General features: G+C 44.7%; 1 non-coding gene across 1 annotated transcript; it reads right to left on the bottom strand.

The window, feature by feature from the left end:
- Positions 1 to 8,438: 8,438 nt before the first annotated feature.
- TRNAR-CCU (transfer RNA arginine (anticodon CCU)) lies at positions 8,439 to 8,511 on the bottom strand. Its single transcript has one exon. It is a non-coding gene; the product is annotated as a tRNA-Arg (tRNA).
- Positions 8,512 to 9,380: the final 869 nt, after the last annotated feature.

Here is a 9,380-nt window from a genome sequence, read left to right as displayed (position 1 = left end):
CCCAAAAACTTCCTCACCTCCCTCCTTGTCTTTGGTGGACTCATTTGAAGTACGCTTGTTATTCTTTCCTTCATTATTCTCCGTGACCCTTTCTCTATCTGGTGACCCAAGTATTTCACTTTCTTCTGACAGAACTGCAATTTGGAAGGAGACACTTTATGTCCATTCCTTCCCAAATGATTCAACAGAGCAATGGTATCGGCTGTGCAGCCACTTTCTGTCTTTGATGCAACCAATAAGTCATCAATGTACTGTACTAGAGTTGACTCGAATGGCAATTCTAATGCTTCCAAATCTTTCTTTAGAATCTGATTGAAGATTGACGGTGACTCAGAAAACCCTTGAGGAATTCGACACCAACTGTACACTCTGTCTAGGAATTTGAAACAAAAGAGAAATTGGCTGTCCTCATGAAGAGGCACCGAGAAGAATGCTTGTGACAAATCGATGACTGAGAACCACTCAGCATCGCAAGGGACCTGGAACATTATCACAGCTGGATTCGGTACTACTGGGCAGCATTTGACTATGATGTCATTTATTTTCCTCAAGTCCTGCACGAGTCGGACCTTTCCACTCGGCTTTATTAGTCCCATTATTGGTGAATTACATGGACTGCTTAACACTTCTTTCAGTACTCCCTGTTTTACAAATTCGTCAATAAGTTGAGCAACTTTCATGAGGGTGTTTTGTGCCATGTGGTATTGTGGGGTCTGGGGAAAGATTGCATTGGGCTTTACAGTCACTTTCACTGGTTCCACTCCTTTCATCAATCCCACCTCTTTCCCTGTCATGTCCCACACTTCCTTTCCGACTGTCTCCCGTAATTCGGCTGGAATATCTTCTTCAGTTATCATCGGGAAAAGACAAATCAGAGGATACTCTTCATCTACAGTTTCCATCTCATCCCCCTCTACACTGTCCTCTTCTTCCCCATCACTGCTCGTCTGTATTGTTATTCCTTCGTTCGAACACATGATCGAACAACCCAATTTGCACAATAGGTCTCTCCCTAATAGTGCTATCGGGCTTGAGTCACATACCACAAACTGATGTACCCCTTGATAGTTACCGATGCTGACTGGTACCGGATCTGTTATTGGGTTCGTCAGATGTCTGTTTGCTACTCCCACCACTTGAACTGTCCTCCCTGAGAGTGGCAAATTTGGTACTTCACTGCTCTTAACAGTTGAACGTGTGGCTCCCGTGTCAACCAAGAATGAGACACGATAACCCATCACTCTTCCCTCCACGTACGGACCCTTTTGATCAACTTCCAAGGATGCTGCAAGCACACAATCTCCTTCTTCTTCTGAACTTTCACTCTCCCATACATTGTTTATTCCACTCTCACTGTGTAATGGAAACTGTTGCACGGTGCCATTTGTACTCATTACCTGACCCGAGACCTGTGGAGGAACCATCACTTGCTGCTGACTCATTGGTGCCAAGGGTATTTGCATTTGCTGATTAGGTACCATGGGTAACTGCTGTTGCATTGGCTGCATTTGCGTCATCTGCATACGAGGCATCTGCATCTGCTGCGGCTGCATAGGTTGTAATCCCTGCAACTGATTTACGGTCTGAAAATTTGGGTTTGGACCTCTCATTTTCGGTCCCCTCATTGTCTGAAATGCATTGACATCATTGTTTTGCTGACCAACACCTACACCTGCACCTTCCTGCACCACCATCGGGCACTCGCGTTTCCAATGACCGACAATTCCGCACACGTGACACGGCATCACCTTCTTCATTGCCTGCACACCAGTCACAACAGTGTTCAAATCCGGACCATTATTCGCAAAACCTCCTCTGCCTCTGCCTCTGGCCTGTGGCTGAAACGCCGTGTTTCCCTGTAACTGCGGCTGCGGTTGCGGTATCTGCTGTTGGAACCCTTGCAACCCTTGCAGACCTTGCAAACCTGTCTGAGCTGCCTTAAGCTGCATCATCATCACCTTCTCTTTCAACTTTTTCTGTTTCACTTCAATTTCGTCGCTACAGTATTTCGCATAGTTCAAGACTTCGTCAATCGGTTTAGACTGCCAGCAAATCAAATGCGACTTTATCATCTGACTTATCTCTGGCCTCAGCCCTTCCACAAATCTAAACACAAAATGGAGCATGTCCTTCGCCTCTATTGTTTCCGTGCCACTGTAGTTCTTAAACGCCTTCAACAACCTCTCATAGTAACTATGAATCGATTCTTTAGCCTCTTGGGCAGTTCGATCAATCTTCTGCCAATCCACATTTTTCGCGGCAACCTTCGTCTTCAAATGCTCAATCACCTTATAGTACAAGCTCATCACCATAGGTGATGGTGCACCCGTCTCCCTGTCTCTCTCTGGTTCACTTGTCGGCCAACCTACCGCTCTCTTGCAATCCTCCCACAAATCTGCTGGAACCACAATCTCAAACAGAGTGTTCAGGTCTTCCCAGAGACATTTTGCAAGCTTCACAAACCTATCAGTCTGTTGATACCATTCAATCGGTTTCTCCCTCAGTTTGAGAAAATCATCCGTAAAAGACTGAATGTCACTTCTGTGCCATGGTACATGTATTAATTTTCCCCCTGCTGTCTCCCTCATTGGTAACATAGTTACTGCCTCGCTACTCTGTGGTCTTTTCTCATTGTGCTCTGTAGCACTGTCCCTCCTCTTTTCCTTTCTCTTTACCCACCTGCTTTCCCACTTGTCTAAACACCTCCACACTTGTGCACTCTGCAGCAATTCTCTAAGGTGCGCCTTCATGCCTGCTGACCTCATGTGTTCAAAATCTGTGGTCCCAAAATCCAACCTGTAGCTTCTGCTCAAGTGTTTCGTCTTGTCTATGTCAACCCCGTTTTTGTCGGCTATTTCCTGCAAGCTTTTATGTACCTTGTTCACTTCCTTCGTAATCTTTGGACATAGATACCTCAGCTCCTCTTCCGAGTAGGACTCTAACCTATTCACACCCATAGTCCCTTCCACCAATTCTTGTGCTTCCATGTTTAACCTCATCCTATTCATATAATCTTCTCCCTTCCCACTGTCTGAGCTTTGTGTGGAATTCAAACTGTTGAACCACTGTGTCAGCTGTTGCGCATTCACCCCCATCAGTGTAGCGTTCACATCGACTGCCATTGATGGTTGCGGCAACTTTTCAGTGTTCGATGTTAGAGGTATTATCAGGGGGGGGCTCGACCTCACCAGTGTTGACTGAGCACACATGGGACTAAACTCCATCAAGGACCCAGATCCATTTGGCTGAGCCGCTATCGGAGTTATCCCTGGAGTGTTTTCTATGCACCTCCTTTCGGTCCCATTCTGCAGCATTGATCCCTGACCGCTCAGACCTAAGTTAGGCTGACTATACAAAGGTACCGGTGGACCTACAGTAATGGGTAGTGATATCGCATCTGGGTTTTGTCCATTTCCCATGTTCTGAGGCATGTTCATTCCCACACCATGGGTCATCATTGCCGGCATGCCCATCTGACTCCCCGTCATTTGAGCATGTGCGTTTCCCCCCTGCATGTGCTTTTGGGGCATCAAAAACTGAGTTGATTCAGCTTGTGCCAATGTCTGGTTGTGACCATTCTGTACTCCCCTTACGGTTTGTTCTAGAATCATTCCTCCACTGTTGTCACTGCTGTAGTACCCTGGCATCTGCGGCTGATAATTTTCTGCTGGTTTCAACATGGGCACATCTGGATATATTCTCCTAACCTGCGGTATCTGCGGGGTGAACAATAAACTCGGGTCCTTAGATCCCGATGACGCTCCTGAACTCTGGGTTTCACTGTTCCGTACCGGTGCCGGAGGGGCAGAACTGGTACTTGGACCTTGTCCATTCTCCGCATAAGGTGGTGGACGGTCGTTCAGCAATTGCATTATTAACTCCTCATCCTCTAACTCCTCTTCTCTTCTCAACTTTTCCTTGTCCTCTCTATCCTTGGAACACTTCCTGTCTGTCTTACAGGTAGCTTTCTTACCTGCCTCCCCTTCTTCCTTAGTAATTGCGGGAAACAATTTTATCCCCTGCAATACATCTGACCTCCACACCTTCTGTGCATTATCCCACCTAGCATCCGCTAGTGTCTTTTCTACCTTTCTCATCCTGGTCTCAAACTTCTTCTGCTGTTGCTGTCTGGCCATTAGTTCCCAAATCGCTAGAGCCTCAAACTGGGCTGGCCTTGGAGGCACCTTCATGTCGTACATCGTGAATCTCAAATTCTCTAGGATCCTTATATTGAATGTCCCATGTATCGGGAACGCTACGCTCCCATGTTTCTCTGTCAGTTTGTGCCATTGCTTTAGCCAAAGACACGGAGCTACCCCCTTCTCTTCCATTACAATGTAAGCTGGTGTGCCCTCGGGCGGCGTCTCCTCTCCTACGCTCGCTTTAATGTAAGACTCCCCCTTCATCGCACTCCTAAATGCTTTAAAGAATTTCATTTTCTCGTCTTTTATTTCACAAAGTTTGTAATCAATAGGTGACTTTAATTCCCGGAATACTCTTCGCTTGCCTTTCCCCTTCCAATAGAGTCCCACGGACTGCGTCCAATCCGTGCGCGACCCTTCTCTGCAACCAACCTATCCCAGCGCGGCTCCTAGTGACGTCACACTCACACACACTGCGGCTGACAAAGCCTCGCGGCTTGTCCTCCTTCACTCAGCTCCTCTCGAAACAACTCCTTGCATGTATCGCGAGCTACCAAAAAATAAAACAGATCTGTCGGTTTACTACAGGAAGGGTAACACAATCGCTTCAGGACCTTAGGGATTTTTCACTAGCCTCAGCAGTTATTCCATCTTTCTCGGTCCCCACGTTCGCAAGCAAATCTGACCCGCAGACCTACTCTCAACTTGTCAATGATCTATTCTAGTGCACTTAGAATTTTGTCAAAGCCCGAAGTCGAAGTTTCTTTCACTCCCTAACACACGTACCGACTCGTTGACCACGCCCGATCAACCTACTAAACCGCCCAGACCACAACATAAAACAACATACTCCGGAGTCTCTTGACCTCGCAGGGCCCGTCTCAACAACAACAACCACGTGGACCTTTTTATGCACAAAGCGCCACACGCACATGAAGTTCGACGACTTCCCTACTCTCACACTCGGAGTCGCACCTCCGCTATTTCTATGAAGTTCGACGACTTCTCTACCTCTACACTCGGAGTCGCACCTCCGCTATCCTCTAAAAAAGAAAAAAAATTCCTCGCTACCTTCTCACACAATCTGCGGCAATAAGCTGTGCAAGCGCAAAACCCTAACTTCACTCATACCATCACTAGTACCGCCGACGCTGATTCCACACCTCCGTTCTCTCCATTCGCAAGCTCCGAGATCCCGGGAAAGTCGCGGTGGACCTAGCCCATCATCATTCTGTCAATCTGTTTTACCCAAGAAAAATCTAACTCAACTTCTCGAGTGGGGTCTCAAAATGCGTAACCGTTAATTCAACACCATGTACTTTAAGAGTACAGGGTCTCAAAAGACGAAACCGTCCTCTGCTACCATCTACTGTTAGAGCGGTCCGTACTAATAATTTTACCTGTGTTCGGACGCTCTTTAGGCCGATGAATCTTTTGACTAAGTGGGACTCTCTGTACTCTATATCGGTCAACTTCCTTTAATCAATAATTAATAACGAACGTAAGCAATACCTTGATCAACATAACACTTGACAATTAATCCAGAATACATTTCGGCGAACCCTGACCTTTCAGTCAGGAATAACCACACCAGTTTATTCAAAGTTAGTGAATTTTATTTCCCTATATTAACAAAGCTAGCACAATATAGATGTGTCTCAACACCAAATGATAAACATATATGGACATTAATAGCTGTCCATAACGGCGAAACAGGTGCAATCTATGTAGCATTTGAATCACAAGGCATTCGATAATAGCAATGCAAATCACTAATACGATAATCTGTAACGAACTAATTGCATACATTTAGTCAGCATAACAAGATCTCCAATTGCATCGTGCGACATATGGAATCCTCGTCTAACCTCAAATTAGCATCGGCATGTGGGACTTCATGCAAAAACAATTTAGCAACATTAATTTAGAAAAACTCCTAACTAGGGCTCTTATCAAAATCAGCAGTTGGTTACCTAAAGGAAACACAATGCAATTTTACAATTTCCTTTCATATTTACCAATTACGATCAGCAATCAAGGAAGTCTTCGTCTCACAGGTACCGTTTCTCGATCAGCATGGGACGGGGCAAAAGGGGCAGGGGTGGACGGGGCAATTGCCTCACGGCGGCAAGGTAAAACTACTACTTCATGCAAGGGATTAAATCAAAGTTAAAGTCTCTAGGGCAAGAATCATCTAAAGTCTCTCTCTCTCTCTTAGAGAAAGCATCAAAGTCTCTTTCAAAATGGCGTCGCAGCAAAGTGGGCCATAATAGCTGCAAAGTCTACAAAATGGCGGGATGTCCAATAATGGCTGCAAAAAGGCAAATGGCTATGATGTCCGGGTAATGGCCTCATTTCTTCTCGTGCACCTGGTTTTTATAGACAACAGTTCAAATCCAGTAGGGTCTTCCATTGGAGGGTTCATAGGTTAGCTTCAAATTGTCCAATCAAAAACGACAGTTCTCAAGCTTTTACTTAAGCATACATTATCCTTGGAGATGGGTACGCAAGTTGCAACTTTTTATACCAATTAACTCACTTTCAGAGCTTCCATTGTCCGCACCTGCAGATCGACCTTGGAGTAAAGAGAAAATATGCCAGGCTGGCACGAAACTTTAAGATAAGCATGTGAACGGTCTCAGTGGAAAAGTACAGCTTCAAGCAAAAATACACGTTTAATAGCACATTGGAAAATACGAGCATCTAAACCGTGAGACCAGGCAACTAGGCCGAAGCCTGCACTAAAGTAATGCTAAGCTAAAACATTTCAAACGAGCAAATCATAGCACACGTTTACGATTATGTCGGATTAGTGCAATTCTAATACACCACGTTATATAAAGCACGCTTATAAATGTTGGCAAACTACTCTGAGGGCACATTTTGTCCCCGTACAATCTTTATTAGTTCGGTTAAAGTCACACATGATTATTTCACACTACGTTTATGCGTTAATAAATGTAAAACCTTCATTTTCTGCTTCATCAGGTGAGAATTCTTAAAGTCTCTTTCTCTCAGATAGAGAAAAGGGCATCAGGGTGTCGTCCAAAATGGAGTCTGGCATCAGGCTTCAAACTGGCATCGAGGAAAATGGCTGACTTTTCTTTGTCCGGTGGGTTTAAGTAAGAAACATTCCAAATTCTGCAGGGTCTTCCATTGGAGGGTTCATAGGTTGGCTTCAAATTGTCCAATCAAAAATTGTCTTTTACTAGCGCCCATTTATGCATACACTGTCCTTGGAGCCTTGGAACACAAATTGTATCATGGTTTGCCAATTATTTTACTATCTGTACCTTCATTGTCCGCACCTGCAGAGACTGACCTTGTATCAAAGGGGATGAAACCGGCCTAGCACGAAACCTTGGAGATAAGTGTACCAGCCAGTTTCTACTCGAAAAATACAACTTCAAGCAAGAATATATGTTTCATTAGTTGAAGGAAAAAAAATCACTCAGTTAGAATTTGAAACCAAGCAACTAGGCCAAAGCCTGCACTAAATTTAAGCTAAGCAAAACAGTTTTCAAACAAGAAATCATGGCGTACATTTGCGATTATAACGGATTACTACAATTTCAATACTTCGTGATTAATAAAGCTCGTTTATAGTGATGGCAAACTACCCCGAGGGCACAATTTCCCTCGTACATTATTTCTTTAATTAAAATCACACTATATATATATATATCTCGATTACACGGTATACATGAATATATGTCGGACCTTCTTTTTCGGCGTCATCACCCTTCAAAACTCCTTTGTTTTCCTTGGTAAATGCTTTAGTTTGTCCCTCCCTGTTGGACATCGCCCCTTACATGAGTAATTGCACTTTTACCCAGAACTTTGACTGCAAGACTGCTTCTTTTTCATTTCGTGTCTCTGTCTGCGCGTTCACGGCGGCGCTTTGAATCAGCTCGTGTTTTTTCTTGGGCACACTTCCGTCTCTTGTAAACTTTATGATCGATATGTACTTTAAAGGCTGGAAGTTCAGGTGATTCCGGGGTTAAGCCTGTCCGGAAGCTCACATAAATTGTGTGCGGACAGAGTTTATAGGCATCTCTCAAACACGTCTCTTGCGGAATCATCGCAAAATATTACACTTTAACCACCCGGTATTTAGATTCATAGAAGTCTAGCCTAAAGCCTTCCTTCTTCTCCAAATACAACGCCCCCAGTCTTGCAAAGAAACGTGTATCTTGTAATTTCTCTCGTTCTTCAATTATGCTCTAAATTGTGGTAAATGCGAGTGACTAGATTAATATTGCTTCAGTACAGGCAAAAGCATTAAAAGCTTTGATTCACCCCAGATGGGACTCGAACCCACAATCCCTGGCTTAGGAGGCCAGTGCCTTATCCATTAGGCCACTGGGGCCACTCGTTGACCACTGATACCATTATGTTTACTAAAGTGAGTGCTCTTGCGCAAATGCATGACTGTGTATTAACGTTTGTGTTATTTCTCTCTCGGGCACACTTCCGTCTTGTTCCCAGAGACACAGTTTTGTGTTTTGCAAACAACTTTGCTGTCTATTGACGAATCTTCGCGATACTTTCAAAACTTCAACTGCTCCGTAGCAGAAATCTGCTTCTAGGATGCATTCTAATTTGGCAGATCTTTGCAGAAAGCATGCTGGATTGCTACATTGAGTTCATTAGGTAGACATAAGTGTCTGAATCTTGAAGGTACATGAATCAAGGTGAAGGAGGATTCAAGCTGTTACAGAACAGTTATGGCCTGTTTAGCTCTCGTACTCTCTCTCGTCTTCCATGTCTGCTGTGGACTGACTCGGGCAGTCCAGGCCATGCAGATGCTGTCATGGTTCCCTGTGTTCTAGAGCACAGACTTGGGTTGGAAGTGGAGCTGAAGGTACAGAAGGTTTGGCATTACCAAAATGGCAGTTTATTTTTCTTTCGTGGGGAGGGGAATTGGGAAAGCTGGCAAGACCCCAGTATCCAAATGATAAATTAGTGCACTGCCACGATTTACACAAAGAAGCAGACCAAGTCAATCCATCACTGCGGTCACACTAACAATGGTCTGCACTTGGTGCGTAGATGAACACTGACAGTTTTGCTTGTGCTGTGGAGAATGCGTTGGTTAAAGCTACTGTTAAACACCGTGGCCCTGTTTCTTGTTGAAGCATCCCGGCCTCTGCTTAAAAAGCTGGGTTTTCACTCCAGGCAAGTACCATGTTATGGCACGTGCCTGCAGGAGCATGGCAGAACTGTTCTTAGAACCCT

Source organism: Pleurodeles waltl, chromosome 2_1 (genome assembly GCF_031143425.1).
Source record: "Pleurodeles waltl isolate 20211129_DDA chromosome 2_1, aPleWal1.hap1.20221129, whole genome shotgun sequence".
NCBI classification, from domain to species: Eukaryota; Metazoa; Chordata; class Amphibia; order Caudata; family Salamandridae; genus Pleurodeles; species Pleurodeles waltl.
This window is presented reverse-complemented; position numbering and strand designations above follow the sequence as displayed.